At 35.4% G+C, this 19,844-nt stretch overlaps 1 pseudogene; it reads left to right on the forward strand.

The window, feature by feature from the left end:
* The first annotated feature begins 515 nt into the window (after positions 1–515).
* Positions 516–12,135, forward strand: LOC148107760 (oxidized low-density lipoprotein receptor 1-like; annotated as a pseudogene).
* The last annotated feature ends 7,709 nt before the right edge of the window (positions 12,136–19,844 follow it).

Here is a 19,844-nt window from a genome sequence, read left to right on the forward strand (position 1 = left end):
ATTTTTATTTTCTAATTTAATTTTCTGAGTACCTGTTATATTCTTGGCATGGTCTCCGTACCAGAAGTCATTTAGAAGTCTCATCACATTACAAACTATGACCTTTTCTCATGCTGTCTCATGCTGCCTCATTCACCCGGAAGAGCTCTTCTTTTTTTTTGCTACCTGTTAACCTCTGTCTCTTATTAACTTCACATTAAATTATTCCTAAGAAACCTTCCTCAGGTTTTTCCTAATCAGAATCAATTGCTCTCTAGTCTGTGCTCTTACCTATGGTAATTTTCCTGTCAGATTTGTATTGTTATCAGATGTGTTTGTATATGTACCTCCAATTCTATTGCCTTTTGGAGGTCACAGGTAATGTATTGTTCCTATTAGTATCTACATAATGAAATGTTTTGTGCAGTAGCAAATTTGTGTTAGGTTACATGTGACAAACCAAACTGACATTTGTAATTTGGTCTTCAGTAACAGGGAGATATTCAGGAAATATCTCTGTCAGTCAAGAAACAGATATGAAGGGACAGATTTCAGGGAATTCATGGATTCAGCAATTACCAACAGATGCTGAAGGTAATATAGGAATGAGATCATGTGTTTTCAGAGTTAGAAAATGGCTATATCTGTTTATTTGTGTGCATATAAAATAATGAATGAATGAATGAATAATATTACACACATATGATGCTGTGTTAGATATTCAGAAACATATTCACTAAAACTCCACTTAAATTGGAAGTTATTGATTATGCTGACATAGTAATAATTATCCAATTAGAATTATAGGTCATGAGTTATGTATTAGTGTTTTTGAAATTAGTTAATAGGGCAGCAATTTAAAATAGGTGAATACATTTATATCATGTAACTTATGTATTGCTTAATTTTTATGTCAAATGGAATTTGAATTTTAAATACTTTTATTTACTAGACTTCAATTAAAAGGACTGGACACTGCTTGGGTTGCCTGGGTGGCTCAGTCGGTTAAGTGCCTGGTTCTTGGTTTTGGCTCAGGTCATGATCTCAGGGTCATGAGATTGAGCCCTGCATCCGGCTCTGGGCAGAGCATGGAGCCTGCTTAAGTTTCTCACTCTCTCTCCCCCTCTCTCTCTGCTCCACCCTGTTTATGTGTTCTCTCTCTCTCTCAAAACAAACAAACAAACTGGACACTGTTTATAATCACTGCAAACATACATATACATATATATATGTCAGTCATTTGATGATAATTACAAAGAAAATGGTCATTGTAAGTAGGCAACATATGGGAATTACATTTTTTTAAATCATAAGGAAAAAAGGAAATATTAAAACTTTTTTAAGATGATTTTTTACTTATTTTAGGAAAAAACCCCATTTATTTACCTAGAAATACGTATCTTTAAAATATGGAATCACATACAAAAATTTTTGTAGTAAATATACCATCAATTAAATTTAAACATAGCAAACAGCAGAACTCAGATATATGACTTACTGTTATGAAAGGACATGATATAAAAAAAGGTAAAGATGGAAAAAAATTAAGAAAGCACAGAAAATGAAAAGATTTGGTAAATCTCTAATGACTGGAGTTCTAAGTCTTCCGAATCCTTCAAAACTTCAAATACAGTCGAGTCACTGTATGTAGCTTCACAGCGATCACAAGCTTTTGGAATTTTCCTGGAGTCTCTTCTGTGCTTCCTTATAATGACATATGATCTATAAAGGGAAGGAAATAAATGTGACCTTCAAAGAATAAGCTTTTTCACAAGTCTGGAGAGGAATATCTTGGAAATGATGTAAAGATCAAGAGAAAATAAAACCCTTCTTGGGTCTAAAGTGGTTATGGAAAGTAAGAATGAGCAGCTTTTTTGACAGTATTTTATAGTATATTTTGACTTTTGGAATTATGGAATTGTTTCGCATTCTTAAGAATGCATTTAAATGGGGCACCTGGGTGACCCCATCTTTAAGCCTCTGCCTTTTGCCCAGGTCATGATCCCGGGGTCCTGGGATGGAGCCCTCCATCGGATCCCTGCTCAGAGGGGAGCCTGCTTCTCCCTCTCCCTCTGCCCCTCCCCCTCCTTGTGCACATGTGCGCTCTCTCCCTCTCAAATAAATAAATAAAATCTTTCGAAAAAGAATGCATTTAAATAACTAACAAAAAACGACCACCACCAACAAAAATTTTGACAGAAACTGAAACAAATGATCTCTATGCCAAATTAGTGACACTACAGAAAAAAAAGAACAAACGGCTGAAATACGGTGGTTTGTCATTATGGTTTTTGCTGTAAATCCAGCATACTCTATGGACAAAAACACTTGCAAGTAATTTAAAACAATATGTGACAGTCTTTTTAGTCATAATATTGGTAATGGTATTTTGAAATTATTATATGTATGATGTAGAAAAAAGTACATATGCAATTGTATTAGTATAAAAAACAAGAATTACAGTGTAAGAACAAATCCAACTATTTTTTATTTTATTTTATTTTTTTAAATATTTTTTTATTATATTATGTTAGTCACCATACAGTACATCCCTGGTTTTTGATGTAAGGTTCGATGATTCATTAGTTGCGTATAACACCCAGTGCACCATGCAATACGTGCCCTCCTTACTACCCATCACCAGCCTATCCCATTCCCTCACCCCCCTCCCCTCTGAAGCCCTCAGTTGGTTTCTCAGAGTCCATAGTCTCTCATGCTTCATTCCCCCTTCTGATTACCCCCCCCCTTTCTTTATCCCTTTCTTCCCCTACCGATCTTCCTAGTTCTTATGTTCCGCAAATGAGTGAAACCATGATAATTGTCTTTCTCTGCTTGACTTATTTCACTTAGCATAATCTATCAAAAAGAACGATTTCTCAACATTTGCTGCAACATGGACGGCACTGGAGGAGATAATGCTAAGAACAGGATCCAACTAGAAAAATAAAAGTATTTAGGTAAGGAGCCCATCATTTAAAATTTGAATTGAAGTATAGAAGTATGGCTTTTGAAATTACATCTATATTTCTTAGCTTGATAAACCAAAAGTTATTGAAGCAATGGCATTTCAGTATTAATAAACACTCCCATTGCCTACGTTATCCTGTCCAAATATTAACCATCATTAATGGCAGCCAGGATTCTTTGGAGAAATAAGTAATTTTAGATAGGGCAGCAAACACACACGCACACACACACACACAAACGCCACCAGGATAATTGGTGGTGCCAGATCACAAAAGAAGCTGTAAAACATAAAACTTAGATGGAAATAGCATGAAAATGACTCAGCAATCAACTCAAAGGTGTTTCCACTGGCAATTTTAAATTTTGAAATGATCAAAATAATAGCAGGTCTAAATAGAAATATCATAATGATTGCTATAAATGGAAACAAAATATCAAAGAGTGCATGAATTTATAATTGTATTTGAAAAGTCATTGTCACGATGAAAGATTATCAGGGAGGAAATTGATTATGCTGAAAATTCATAAAATTTAGTAAAAATCGAACATTTATCCTGCCTTCTGTTTGTGAATTCCATTTCAAAGTATTCAAAGAGTTCATGAAGGGAAGTTTGGGGGGGACAATCCCACCCAATAAATGCAGAAAGAATGACAGGATTAGAAAACTTTCATTTTGCAAATCTTATTAAAATAATGAAGCTAGGCAAGAAGCATCAATTGATTTTAAAATCATTAGGTGAAACTTTGATGAGGAGACATATTACAGGCACCAGGCTCAATCCATCTAAATCCACGAAATAATCTTAGTTACGTAACACATGCAGCAGCTCAGTATTATTTACCACATTGTGAGATTAAATAGTGATAACAAAACCACATTATGAAGGTTCCTTGACCAAACACAAAAAGAGAGACCTAAATATAATCAATCCTCTATGTTTGACTATCAGTTAACAGGAAATAGAGAGTAGAGGAAAAGTTAAACAATATTCAGAGGAAACAATCACATTAATATAGAATGTAAGGCATTCAAAAAAACAAATGACCATTTTCTTTGACAAAACATGGCATGAATAAAACAGAGAGAGGAAGTGTGAGAAAGGTATAAAAATAAATAAATAAGGCTTATCAGAGGTGCACACTGAATAGTGAAAGGTAAGATGACATGATGAGACTTTTAAAATCTGGACATTGGGAGAAAAATTGGAAGGTGTACATAACACAAGAATGAAAAACAATGTTGCTGGTGATGTTGGGTGAAAGATACGTGGGGGCTTATTCTATTATGTATTATATGCATTCTCTCTACTTTTATGTATGTTTGTAACTTCTATAAAATCAAAAACTAAAGTGGCAAATTAGGAAAATATTAACAAAGAATAAAAGTGAAATGAATATAGAGATGAACAGAAACTGAGTTTCCTATCAAAAGATCTTCCATTAAAGGAACTCCTAAAAGACGCACATTGGGAAAACAAAATAGAGCATTGTGGTACGAGAGGAAAGTGCAAGAAAAGTACAAAAGAAAAAAAAATGATAAAAACGATGCAAACTGTCTCCAATACACTTGTCTATTTTTTTAGCCTTTTAAAAAAATTATGGCTCTCTGGGAGTCCGATTTGAAATGAAAATACATCATTCCATTTGAAATGTGCTGCAGTGGCTTAAAAAGTATGTTCATTACCATGTAGATAAAGCACTGTAATAAATGCACCGTCCAGAAGAGAAGCTCGGCCGCCATCACCGGGCTCCCAGGTCCCCCTTGATGTGTCCTACACCTGGGCAGTCATCTGTCGCCCTCTGCAGCAGTTCAAAGCAGCTTTATGTCCCAGAGGAATAATGAAGCAAATTCTTCTAAACCAAAACAAGTGTGTGGGATTACTAGAATACGCAGTGTTCATATTAAAATGAAACTCATCATAAATCTTCACTTTATCTCATTTTCCTCACCTCAGAATATAGAGGTGATGGTTGCACAGCATTGTGAATGTACTAAACTCCACTGAATTGCTCGTTTTAAAATTGTTAACTTTATATATGTGAACTTCACCTCAATAAGTTATTTTTAAAACACATTTTTCTTTAAACTTGGCAATGAATGAGCAAAAATAATCATAGAAACACTGGGGAAACTGAATAAAAATATGACTAGGAGAAAATCCAAACATGTCAATAATTAAAATTTTCAAGTTCTCGGACTTTGCTTGTTAAATGATACATTCATAAAACAATGGATAATTTTTTTTTAAAGATTTTATTTATTTATTTGACAGAAAGAGAGAGAGCCAGCGAGAGAGGGAACACAAGCAGGGGGAGTGGGAGAGGAAGAAGCAGGCTCCCAGCGGAGGAACCTGATGTGGGGCTCGATCCCAGAACGCCAGGATCACGCCCTGAGCCGAAGGCAGACGCTTAACGACTGTGCCACCCAGGCGCCCCCCAAACACTGGATAATTTTTATGTCTTCGAACAAAAAAGCTTAGACAATTTATATGCTGGTTAGACATTTAAGTGCACTTTAACAGAGATACAGCTAAAGCATGAGAACAGAGCAAGGAAAAGTACAAGTTAAGGAAAAGATATATCAGGGAAAACTGACCGAACAAAAATTTACTTATCTCTACATACAAAATAAGATGTAAGACGAAGAACGCTATTAAGAAGAGGCAAATTGGGGCACCTGTGTGGCTCAGTTGGTTGAACATCTGGCTCTTGGTTTCAGCTCAGGTCATGATCTCATGGGTCCTGGGATGGAGTCCAAAGTTGGGCTCCCCACTCAGGGAGGCTCTGCTTGAAGAGTCTCTCCTCCGCCCCTCCCCCACTCACACGCATGTGCACACACACTCTCTCGTGCGCTTTCTCTTTCATAAATAAATAAATAAATAAACAAATCTTAAAAAAAAAAAGAAGAGGCAGATTAACTGCAATATGACAAAAATATTAACTCACTAGGAGATAAAATATCCTCAGTAAGCATACACTCAACAAGATAGCTTCAAAATGCATAAAACATATGTTGGGGAAAATGGAGAAAAATGAATCCACCTTCATTGGGAAATATTTGGAAAAAATCTCTCTAAATTATTCAGATATGAGATAAATTCAACAAGTAATTTGTGGATGAGAAAATGAACAATTTTATCTATTGACATATATGAATTCTATAGTAAGTAGTTAGGGAACACTATTTTTGCCAACCTCACAGAAAACGAATAGATATAGATATCATATATATTCAATAAATGACCATAAAGCATATTTTGACAAATATGGAGGTTAAGTATCTGTGAGCTACTTTCACAACTATGAAATTAATTTAGATATTAATATAAAAGGCATACATTTCAAAATCTCCATATGTAGAGAGATTGAAGATAAACTAAATTATTCATTACTTGGATAACAACAGAAAATACAGAATGTTTAGAAATGAATGATAATGGAATTACTGTGTATCAAAAGATCTGCAAAATTAGTGAACCAAGAGATCAGTTTAAAATGATAGCAACAGGGGCGCCTGGGTGGCACAGCGGTTCAGCGTCTGCCTTTGGCTCAGGGCGTGATCCCGGCGTTATGGGATCGAGCCCCACATCAGGCTCTTCCGCTATGAGCCTGCTTCTTCCTCTCCCACTCCCCCTGCTTGTGTTCCCTCTCTCACTGGCTGTCTCTATCTCTGTCGAATAAATAAATAAAATCTTAAAAAAAAAATGATAGCCACAAGTGTAGTGATGAACGCTGGGTATTATACGCATATAAAGAATCATGGAACATTACATCAAAAACTAAGGATATACTGTATGGTGACTAACAGAGCAAAATAAAAATTATAAAAAAAAAAGAAGCAGGACTCTGAATAAACAGTTACAACTCACAAGTTTATTTGTCTCTTTCTACAGGTCTTTGTACTCCGTCTCCATGGAAATTTGTTGTGATTTTGTGGCTCATTTGCCTGATGCTCATTTTGTCTGTTGGAATCTTAGCCACAATGCGTGAGTCACTGTGTAGAACAGAAATCTGCTTTTCCATTACTCACATAATGAAATCTGTTGAAAATAATATATTTTTTGGTCAATTCAGTTTCTTGACCATGTATAATATTCTCTGCACAGAACTGAAGATGATTTCTTAGAGACATATCAAATTCTCCATTTTTAAGCATATCAGGAACTCTGCTAAATGCCTTATTATGTGCTCTCATATTTCTTTTGCCCAAAAATCTTTTTTAAAAAAAATCTTTCTCTATCAGAATCTTGCTCACACTATTCTTTGCTCACAAATTTCCTTCTTCTGTGATCAACGGCTTTATGAACTTGTCAAACTTGTATTGTTGGTTGATTTTATGCTTATGATTCTATTATATTTGAGTTTCTTGAAGAAGTGATGTTTCATGAAAGATTTTTATAGCCAAATTTAGTATAGTGTCTTGCATTTATGAATGTCCAATTATTATTATTATTATTATTATTATTATTGAGTTTAAACCTGACCTTTCTGATTGCTTTCTCTTCAGTGCATCAAAAGTCATGTCAAGGGGAAGGATATCCAGGAAATTTCTCCTCTAACAAGGAAGCAAATAAAACGGGTCAAAGTATGAGTCAAATCTACTTGTATATCAAAAGTATTTTTCATGTAGTCCATATACTTATATATATGTGTGAAGTGTAAATTATATATGAGTGTGTAAATTATTTATCCTTCATATATGTGTAAATGATATATCCTTTATACATATATATGTATATATGTGTGTGTGTGTGTGTGTATATATATATATATATATATATATATATATATATAATTACACACTTAAAATGATGGTACTGTCAAATGGTGACCTAAAGTTGAACAAAATATTTTGTATTTTGAAAATGCAACATTGATTTTTATTGGGTGGATATCTATTCATGATTTATTTATATATTTCCTCATTGTCTAATTCTTTAAACTTATAGCCTTTTAAAAAATAAATGTACACATATTTTTTTCATTTTGAACACAAAGAACATCATGTTGACGTTTTTAAGAGATATATATTAGATACGTTTTGATATACTTCTAATTTAGTGATTTGAAAAAATATTTCTGGGTGTTATATGCAACTAATGAATCGTTGAACACTACATCAAAACCTAATGATGTACTATATGTTGGCTAACTGAACATAATAAAAAAATAAAGAAAGAAATATTTCTTAATATGCATCTTATGAGTCTTGAAGACCAAAATATTTTCAAGGAGGTGAACTACTACTTTAGCATAAATGTAACATGAAATTTAAGTGCATAGAGTTTATAATGTAAAACTCAAATAATATTTTTGTTTGTAGAGGGTAGATTTACTGTGTGAACTTATTGTATATGACTGGCACTGATGGAAGGCATTCAGTTATAGTCTATTTTTTTAATAGTTTGGAGATATCCTACTTGTTCAAGCTACTGGCATCAACATGGAGAAAATTGTTACTATTTTTCAAGGGTCATACATCCTTGGGAAAAATGTAACCATTATTGCATTGGTTTAGAATCAAGCTTTCTTAAATTGAATATGGAAGAAGAGATGGTAATTATAAGATTTTGTTTCATAAATGTCAGTATCTGAAAGTTTTAAGAATGATAGCAATCACCCAAGTTTTATGTTCTTCTGAAACGCTTTCTATATTGTAGTCACAGATATCTTTACAATTTGACTATACTTCTGAAAGTATATTTCAACAACACTTGAGTTGTTTTCCTCAGTACTTAGGATAAAGTACAAATAACGTTTGTATAAGGCCATTTGCAGTCTGATCCCTATTTCTCTGGCCTTCTTTGCTGTTAAAGATTTTCCACCTCACTTTTCTAAGGGAGGCACACAATGGTCTCCATCTATATTGAAGCTCTTTGAATTCATCATGTTCTCCTGTTCTTTTTCATGTCCTTGTCCCATTTGTGACATGTTTCATCTCCTCTACCTCCCACCCAAACTGTCTTCTCTTGATTAATGCATCACATTTTTAAGATTTTAACTTATGATAATCCCCTTAGAAAATATCGTTGGTTCCCCAAGACCTGTTAAAATCACCTGCTAATTTTCCTCCTTTGATCTTGCACTTCCATTCTGGTAGCACGGGTCACTGCTTATTATGTAGACTCAAAGTTTTATTCTCAAGTGCCTAATCCAAATGACTAAGGATATATGACTTTTTGCTGACTTTTATAATCCATAACTTAAGAAAATGCCTAGAACGTAATGTTTACAGAAAAAAAAATTGCTTGGTGAACAAATGAGTCATTTGTTGTAGCCTCTGCACTCCTTTGTCTATGGATAAAAAATCTAGGATTCGTTCCGCCAGATTCCTTCGAAATACCAGAACAGAGAATCCACAAGGAAGCCTATAAAGGAAACATTTTGAACCATTATATTGTTTCTCAAGGAATGTTCTTCTTTTTAATTTATTTTCCTCACTCTGCAGAATCTGTAATACAATTGTCAGAGATGCAGTAAGGTATGCCTCAAGCAGAGTTTGGGATCAGTTTATGCTATAACAACATGAAACTGGAATGGGTCAGGCTAGATGGCACAGGTGTTACCCTGCACAGGTAAGTTTCTTGCTGTTTTTAAATTTCAGTCCAGAGAAATGTTATTTTCTTTGAAATCTAAATATTCAGTGTGGATGCAGACAGATGTTAGATTTTGTAATGGATATCTGTAATAAATCAACCAGGAGAAGACAGGAGAGATGGACAGAATGGAGTAAAATAGTTACTGTACTAAACTAAACATTTTACTTTCACATCTCATTTCAATTGCTTATTAGTTCATGACTGAAGTATTATCCTTTTGCATTTTATTGAAAGGTAATTTGAATAAACACACTTGTACAAGATTACAAAGTGAATACATATTAGATTTGTCGCTTTAACTTTCATGTGGTTTGTTTGACTCTAAGACATGGGCACATAATGAAATTTTCTTACAGTGTGCTTTCCATTTCTCTAAGACCCACCTAGTGTATTTTCTACTTGCTTGCTAGGGCCATAATAACAAATTATCACAAACTGAGTGGCTTAAAACAACAGAAATTTATTCCCTCACAGGTTAGGTTGGCAGATGTCTGAAATCAGGGTGTTGGTAGAGTTGGTTTTTTCTAGAAGCTTCTTTCTCCTGAAGAAGCTAGCTAAACTTTTCCAGGGAAAAAATTAATTGCGATAGATGATTAACAACAATTTTGCAGTATTGTATATACTGTAGAACTTGTTTACCAAAATGCTAATGTATAAAGAAAATATAGTAAATCTCAGTGAAAATGGAAGATATCCTTAAATTGCTTGAGGCCACAGTGATGGTAGCTGGCAGTTCTTGGCCTAATTAAAATATATACCTTCAATTTCACATTGCCACCTTCGTTGCATCTCTGTGTGCCCATTTCTCTCTCGTACGGATACTCTCATTGGATTTAGGGCTCAATCCAATATGATTTCATTGTGGCTCAACTCAATTATACCTATAAAGAACCTATTTCCAAATAAGGTCACATTCTGAGTTCTGGGTGGGCATGAATTTTAGGGGGACACTGTTCAGTCCACTACATACTATCTAAAAAAAGATTTCTGTGTCTTAACTTAGAGGATTTTATTAAGCTATCTAGAAGTGGGAGGTATAAAAAATTGCATTATAAAAAAGAGTTCAATGAAATTATAATAGACACTATAGTTTGAGATCCATTGCACTGTGATGGTATACCTCAACTGAATACCACAAATATTTTGATCACGGGGAATGGAAAGTTCTTCTCTGGACTTCTTCATCCAATGTGAAATCAAACCATCAATAATTGAATGGAGTGGGGCGCCTGGGTGGCACAGCGGTTAAGCGCCTGCCTTCGGCTCAGGGCGTGATCCCGGCGTTCTGGGATCGAGCCCCACATCAGGCTCCTCTGCTGTGAGCCTGCTTCTTCCTCTCCCACTCCCCCTGCTTGGGTTCCCTCTCTCGCTGGCTGTCTCTATCTCCGTTGAGTAAATAAAAAAATCTTTAAAAAAAAATAAAAAAAAATAATTGAATGGAGTGGTGGAGAGAAGAAACTTCACACTACTAGTGATACCATTAGCTAAAATAAATGATTCAAATATTAACAATAAAATTTTCCTACTAATATGTTTGAAAAAGCCAAATATTCTTACAAAACTCTCCTGGAAAAGTGTATATATAATTATAGAGATCCAAGCTGGAGACAGAAAGCATCAACTACAAAGATGCTTTCTGTCTCCAGCTTGGATCTCTATTTGTTGATATTTCATTTCCTCCGAACACATTTCTACAGGATTCCCTATGTGATTTCTAACATGATCCGCCAGTCCACTTTGTATGTAAAAGCCAAGTTAGCAAGACTCGGGGAAATACTGAAATCCTAATACCTTGCTTTCCCAGTTTTAACTTCCATAGTTTAATATAGTAAGTAATTAATAGCACAGAGTCTGAAGCTAAATTGCCCGGATTTACCTCTTGGTTCTGCCACTTGGGTGATAGTGGTCTTGTTATTCAAACATCCTGTTTTCTGCACTTAATATAATAAATACATGCTCTTCTTCAGGAATTATAGGACATATATTGAATTGCTCTGGTTCTCACTGATATATTTATATACTTGATCTCCTGAAATTATTGCTTATACTTACTAATAAAGAGGATTCTGATCTTTACTCTGGAAGAAACAAGCTGATTTTTTCCGGGAAAGAATGAACTGTTTCTGATGATTAATGTTGTGTTGTATGTGCAGCAGAAAGTGTTTATCAAATTGCTAATGTACAAAGGAACTATGGTAAACCTCTGTGAAAACGAAAGCTACTCTGAAATTGCCTGAGGTCACAGAGATGATTGCCGGAATGAAAGGCATTGTTACTATCCCAATTCCAGATTTAATATTAAATTTTGATGATACTTAATATATTCCTTATTTGAATTGTTAGAGAACTGAGAAAGCAACATTTCTATTTCTTTGTAAGTATATTGAAACAGTATGGATTTTAAAAATACAGTTGATACATAAAGCAAATGTAGGATTTAATGGAAAGTATTTTCTCTTCTAGGCTTCAAATTCAAGGACTTGAGAATGCTAATAACAAATGTGTACATATAAAATTTGTCCAGGTATTTGCAGAAGATTGCCAAAATAATGGTTACCATATCTGCAAGAAGATAATATATTCAAATTAGATAAAATACATCAGAAAGAAAAAAGAAAAGAGAAACACCTGAAATTCCCCAGTATGATGACTTCAACCATGAAGTCATTAAATATTGAAATCCATATATTATTATTCACCTTTAATTCATAACATAAAACAAGATAAATACAATTAACAATTATTTGTAACATGGAATAATAAAAAGAAAATAAGGAATGTGAAGGAACATTTTGGGACAGAGGTATTCAGTAAATCACATTTTTAGGGTAGCTCAATTTTTAACTTTTTAAGGGACTTCCACACTGTTTTTGGCTGTACCAACTTCCATTCCCACCAACAATGTAAGAGGGATCCCCTCTCTCCACATCCTCTCCAACATTTGTTGTTTCCTGCCTGGTCAATTTTGCCATTCTAACTAGTGTAAGGTGGTATCTCAATGTGGTTTTGATTTGAATTTCCCTGATGGCTAATGATTTTGAACATTTTTTCATGTGTCTGTTAGCCATTTGTATGTCTTCATTGGAAAAGTGTGTGTTCATATCTTCTGCCCATTTTTTGATTTGTTTATTTGTTTCTCATGTATTGAGTTTGAGAAGTTCTTTGTAGATCTTGGATACCAGTCTTTTATCTGTAGTGTCATTTGCAAATATATTCTCCCATTCCGTGGGCTGCCTCTTAGTTTTTTTGACTGTTTTTTTGGCTGTGCAGAAGCTTTGTATCTTGTTGAAGTCCCACAAGTTCATTTTTTCTTTTGTTTCTCTTGACTTTGGAGAGGTGTCATGAAAACAGTTGCTGTGGCCGATGTCAAAGAGGTTGCTGCCTATGTTCTCCACTAGGATTTTGATGGATTCCAGTCTCACATTGAGGTCTTTCATCCATTTGGAGTTTATCTTTGTGTATGGTGTGAGAGAGTGGTCAAGTTTCATTCTTTTGCATGTAGCTGTCCAATTTTCCCAGCACCATTTATTGAAGAGACTGTCTTTTTTCCACTGGATGTTTTTTCCTGCTTTATCAAAGATTAGTTGCCCAAAGAACTGAGGGTCCATTTCTGGGTTCTCTGTACTGTTCCATTGGTCTATGTCTCTGTTTTTGTGCCAGTACCATGCTGTCTCAATTGTGCTACTGGGTATTTACCCCAAAGATACAGATGTAGTGAAGAGAAGGGCCATATGCACCCCAGTGTTCATAGCAGCATTGTCCACAATAGCTAAATTGTGGAAGGAGCCAAGATGTCCTTCAACAGATGACTGGATTAAGAAGATGTGGTCCATATATACAATGGAATATTACTCAGCCATCAAAAAGAATGATTTCTCAACATTTGCAGCAACATGGACGGGACTGAAGGAGATAATGCTAAGCGAAATAAGTCAAGCAGAGAAAGAAAATTATCATATGTTTTCACTCATTTATGGAACATAAGAAGTAGGAAGATCAGTAGGAGAAGAAAGGGAAGAAGAAGGGGGGGTAATCAGAAGGGGGAATGAACCATGAGAGACTGTGGACTCTGGGAAGCAAGCTGAGGGCTTCAGAGGGGAAGGGGGTGGGGGAATGGGATAGACTGGTGATGGGCATTAAGGAGGGCACATATTGCATGCGCACTGGGTGTTATACGCAAGTAATGAATCACGGAACTTTACATCGAAAACTAGGATGTACTGTATGGTGACTAACGTGATATAATAAAAAATATTATTAATAAAAAAATCACATTTTTAAGACATTCAGATCTTCCTGTACCTTCAAAATAGTGTCACTTCAGTGTTATACTCATGTGTAGGTTTATATGACATGCCAGTCTCCCTTTGCCTCCTTACAGTCATATTTTAGAGGAATGAATGGTCAGGATAAGAAAATAAAATTGCCTGATAGAATGAATCCCAAGGAAAAATTGCAGTTTTGATAAGATAGAAAATAATGATTTAAAAGTGGTTATAGAAAAAAAAATAAAAGCAGTTATAGTGAGCCAGGAGATACTAACTTTGTTAGCCACACAAAGTGCAGAGTGTGAAAATGGGTGGTCTCCACTGGAGTGGAATAAATGGACAGTATTTACTTCATTCAAAAACAAGGATATTTTTCCTGCCTTTGGTCAGGCACCGAACTTGAAGTGCTGGAGATACCCAGTTGTATAAATCAAAGAATCACATCTGCTTTCATGGAGCTTACAAACTAGAGGAGAAGACAAACATTAATAAAATAACCACATTGATAAAACTATAATACAAACAAGTTCTTAGGGATTATCGGATTTTAACAAAGAACCTGATCTAGGCTAAAAAGTTAGTGAAGACTTTCCGATATTACTATATACCTATCTAGATGGATAGACCTGAGAAATGAATAATTTATTAACAAAGGAGGGAAGGGATCCAGGAGGGAAGAGTATTCCAGAGAGAAAAACAAAAAGCATGTAGGAAGGCTTTGTGTTGGAATGAAGATTAGGGTGACTGGATCCCGGAGCTGGAAAGGGAAAATGGTCTGATGCCATCCAGGAGGTGAAAGAAGGAAACAAGAAAACACAGAGTTTTCAACATTGTGAGAAAGACTGACTTCTTCAAGGTACTCTCAATTCTTTAATTCATACAAACTGCCAGAAGATGTAATAAAACAGAGAACCCAAATCTGTATACATTTATAAACAGAGTTGCTGAAACCACCAGATGACATGGGTCACAGACAAAAATTATTAGATACCTAAGGAGCACAGCTCTTCTAAAAGTAGTACAGCAAAATAAATTTCGATTTCATGCGGTAGAATTAATAGCATGAATTTAATAAAAAATTAAAATAAGTATTTTAAGAAGTCCTCATGAGATAAAGGAAAATATTGGTAATATAAAGCAGAGGCTCAATAGATAACATTTTTGCTTCCAGATAAACCAACTGTAGTCAGTAATGAAAAGTCAAAATGAGAAAAGAAGATTTTTTTAAAATAGGTTTTGAAAATGCAATTTTTTAGGTAGCAAAGATCTACGGAATGATTACTAAATGAGCCCAAATTCCAGAGCATAGAGCACAAGTCAGCAATCTGGCACTGTTGTTGTTTTTGTCTTCTTTGTGGATCAAAGCTTGGCAAAGGCAGAGAACCTATGTCTGAGGGAAAAATACTGACAAAACTTGTAGTGGTTACAATACTGGAGATTTGACAGTCCTCAGATCATCACACTTCCCACAGGCCATTTCATAGATTTTGAGACAAAATAGAGAGAAGACTGTGAAGAAAAGTCAAAAGATTCTGAGTGTTGTATGGAAGTGTGGAATCACTATATTTTACACAGGAAACTAATAGTACCCTCTATGTTAATTGACTGGACCTTTAACAAAAACTTAAAAATGAATCTAAGAAAAAAATAAACCTCTCAAAATTTTAGTTTTCAGGAAACAAGGACTAGACAGAGAAGGAGCTATAAACAAATAAAAACAGCATATGAGAGTCACGGATGGAGTCGTGAACTGGCAGTGAAGATCTACACCTTGGTCGTACCCGGCAATAATAGCTGTGTCTGAAAATAGCTAGAAGATGAGAAACTAAGTGTGTCCCTTGGCAGAAGGCCATAGCTTCAGACCAGAAAAACTAGTGGGGATTTTACTGTTCACAAAGGAAGAAAATGACAGAACTAGAGAATGATGGGATTTTAAAAACATGGTTGGTATCAAAGAAGACATCCAGATGGCCAATGGAAATGAAAAAATGCTCAACATCATTCATTATCAGGGGAACGCAAATGAAAACCACAATGAGCTATCACCTCACACCTGTCAGAATGGCTCAAATGAACAATACAAGAAACAACAAGTGTTGGTGAAGATGTGGAAATTAAAAAAGAAAAAAAAAAAAGAGATGGACCAAAATACAGGCTCTTGACTATAGAGAACAAACTGATGGTTACCAGAGGGGAGGTGGGGTGGGGGGTGGGGGAAATAGGTGAAGGGGATTAAGAGTACACTCATCACAATGAGCACTGAGTAGTGAATAGAATTGTTGAATTGCTATGTTGTACACCTGAAACTAATATAACACCTGAAACTAATATAACGCTGTACTGGAATAAAACAAAACAAAACAAAACAAAACATGCCTGGTATCGCCTTCAAGACATTTGCCAAACTCTGATGCTGTGTGTAGTCAGATGCTGAATAATTAAAAATGAAAATAAGTCAAAGGAAGAACTGAATTTCTTGTAGATTCCAAGTTTGGGATAACTCACTGTTACCAAAACTATTACTCCTTCTATTACTCTTAGTAAAGTGATCACATCCCCACCCCAACCATTTAAAAAAAAAGTAAATGGGAGCCCTTTCTGATGGAAGACAACTCATCTGGACCTCTGTGGTTCTCTTATACACAATATCTGACTTAACAATAGAACAAAATTACAAGACTATGGAAAAGGCAAGAAAATATTGTTAGTAATGAAATACAACAGACACCATGAGCACACGCACACACACGGGGTGCAAATACATGAACGATGCACATATGCAGTTACCAGACAAGGACTTTTTTTTTTTTTTCAGACTAGGACTTTAAAATAACGATAATAAATGGGTTCAGCAATGATAGAAAAACGTAGACAAAATCGATGTAATTAAGAATGTTAAGAATTTCAGCAGAAAATCTGAATCTCTAAAAACAACCAAATGGACATTCTAAAACCGAAAAGTAACATCCGACATGGAGAACTCACTGGAGAGGTTAAATGGCAGAGTGAAACAAAAGATGTAATATTGGTGAAGTCAAAGTCTGGTCAATGTAAACACACATGAATTGAAACACAGAGACAGACTAAAATAGAAAAATAAAAACAGAGAAATGGATGAACAAAATGTATTACATACTCAACAGTACAAATTTATGTGGAACTGGGCTTGCAGGATGAAAGGAGGGAAAGAACAGGACCCAACGCCCCCCCTCCCCCCCCAAAAAAACAAAATGAAACCTGGCAAACTCAGGGGATAAACAGAAACAAAACCATACCATGTCACAGCCAAATGCTGAAAGTGAAAATGAAGAAAAAGTATTAATAGTAGCAAGAAAAATAGAACAGTAAGCCCGAGCAATTTACTTCTTCTTCTTCTTTTTTTTTTTTTTTAAGATTTATTTATTTATTGGAGAGAGAGAGAGAGGGGAGAGCAAGGGGGAGAGGCAGACAGAGAGGGAGACAGAGAGTCCCAAGCAGACTCCACGCTAAGCACAGAGCCTGACATGGGGCTTGATCTCATGCCCCAGAGATCACAACTTGAGCTGAAACCAAGAGTCAGTCGCTTAACTGACTGAGCCACCCAGGCACCCCCCAAGCAATTAACTTCATAACAGAAATAGTGGAAGGCAGAATTTTGTCACTTTCAAAGTGATAAGAATAGCTGCTAAAACAATGTTACATATCCAGTAAAAGACCTTTCAAAGATTTAAGTAAAATGAACGTATTTAAGAAAAATCAAGCTTTTGCAGTTTGTCAACAGCAGCAGTTTTGATAGTAATGGAGGTAAGAAGTGGCCACTCTGATTATATGTTTATATATCTACACTTTAAAAATCCGTGTATATGTCCACTTTAAATAAATATCCATATACCAATCAGATTACGGACATATTAGACGTTGCGTAAGAGAAAAAGAAACTTCAAGGACAACTCCAAGTTTGCGTGTGTTTGTTTTAGCTTTTTATTTTGACATAATTTTATACTTACAAAAAGCCCGCAAACGTTGTACAAAAGATTACTCTACACCCTTCATGCTGACTACTTAAATGTTAAAGTGCTATTATATTTACTATATTCTTCCCTCTCTCTATCTTCCTGGGTCCCCTCCTCCTCCTCCCTCTCAATGTCTGTCTTTTTGTCCAACAAATCTGGAAGGTTATCTGTCAACTTCCTTTCAAAAGTGGGTTGAAGTTGCCTTCTTGCAGGAACTATTGGTATTGTTAATAGGCAGGCCATTATTCACCTTGAACTAATTTAAATAAATTTTTTTTAAATCTGAAAATGTCTTTATTTTGCCTTCATGTTTAAAAATACTTTCATTGGGCATAGCCTTTTAGAATTTACATTTTTCTTTCAACGTGTTATTTTTTAATTTAAATTTTTTTAAATTTAAATTCAATTAACCAAGGTTGAATGTATCCTTTTGGACTTGGCTGTTAGGAAGGCTTTGGGCTGTAAACTAACATGAGGCCTCATTTGTTGTTATAAATATTCAATAGAGATTTTTATTTTCTCCATCTTACCAGAGGTCAAGACTAGTACAGGGAGGCAAAACTTTACATCCACCAATCTTAAGTTTTCAGGTGGGTCTGTCTCTTGAACAAAAAGAAAGATTAGCAAGAGAAAAACAGTTTTTTTTTTTTTTTAAGATTTATTTATTTGAGAGAGGGGGGTGACAGCGGGAGAGGGAGAGAAATCCTTAAGCAGACTGGGCAGTAAGCGCAGAGCCCCACATAGGGCTCATCTCACGACCCTGAGATCTCCACCTGAGCGGAAGCCAAGAGTCAGAGCTTACCCCACTGAGCCACCCAGGTGCCCCAAGAAAAACAAGTTTATTAACTCGGCACATGTCACACTGGTTAATCCTAAAACAAAGCATAACTCAAAGCTACAGCTTAGAAATGCAGCTTACATAGCATCGTCAGCAAGAACAGAACATTTGTAGAGAAATGATAGAATAAAGACAAACAATGTAAAGCTTTCAAGGGTGGTGAATCACGGGGAGGTAACTGTATGGAAGGAAGGCGATAGAGTCGAGTTTGTTTGCAGATTCCCCTGGTGCCCGTCTCCGAGCTAAGAGTCTATCTTCAGTAAAAGAATTTCTGTCCTGCCTTTAAGCAGAAAAGGGAGGTTAAAGGGATATAACTTTTCCTGTGTCTTGTTCTCTTTCCTCCCTCTCCTCCCTTGTCTTCGTCTACTTTCTCCTCCTCCTCCTCTTTTTTTTCTTTTCTTTCTTTTTTTTTTTTTAGTGATAAAAGGAAATCACCATAGTTCCCTCCCTACCCCCAGGTTTATTGAGATACAATTGACATATAACATTGTGTAAGTTTAAAGTGTACGACTTGATTTGATACACGTATACATGCAAAATGATTAGCACAATAAGGTTAGTTAACAAATCCAGCGCATCCTGTAATTAGCATTTTATGGTTGTGGTAGGGTGAGAACATTTCACATTACTGTCCTGAAAACTTTCAAGTATACAGTCCAGTATTGTTAACTTTAGTCACCGTGCTGTACAGTAGATCCCCAGAATTTACTCATTTTATAATTGGAAGTTTGTACCATGTGACCAACGTCTCCCAATTTCCTGAATTTCTTAGCTTCTGGCAACAACTATTCAACTCTCAGTTTATACGAATTCAGCTTTTTTACATTCTACGTATACGTGAAATCATATGGTATTTTCTTTCTGTGTCTGCCTAATTTCACTGAGCGTAATGTCCTCTAAGTTCATTTCATATTGTCACAAATGTCAGGATCTCCTTCCCTTTTGTGGCTGAATAATTATTCCATTATGTGACATATGTCACATTTTCTTTACCCATTCATCTGGTGGTGGACATTCAGGTTGTTTGCATGTCTGAGCTTTGAAAACAAGAATGCAGTGAACATGAGGTGCGGATATCTTCGAGACAGTGATTTCAAGCTGCTTCTTAATTGTCTTGAGCTCAAGATAATTTCATCAGAGGCATATTTGGGGGTGACATATTCTGTTTCGCTTCACCAGAAAGGGTCCATGTTACTATTTC

Source organism: Ursus americanus, chromosome 25 (assembly GCF_024610735.1).
Source record: "Ursus americanus isolate L20-20 chromosome 25, mUrsAme1.1.p, whole genome shotgun sequence".
NCBI classification, from domain to species: domain Eukaryota; kingdom Metazoa; phylum Chordata; class Mammalia; order Carnivora; family Ursidae; genus Ursus; species Ursus americanus.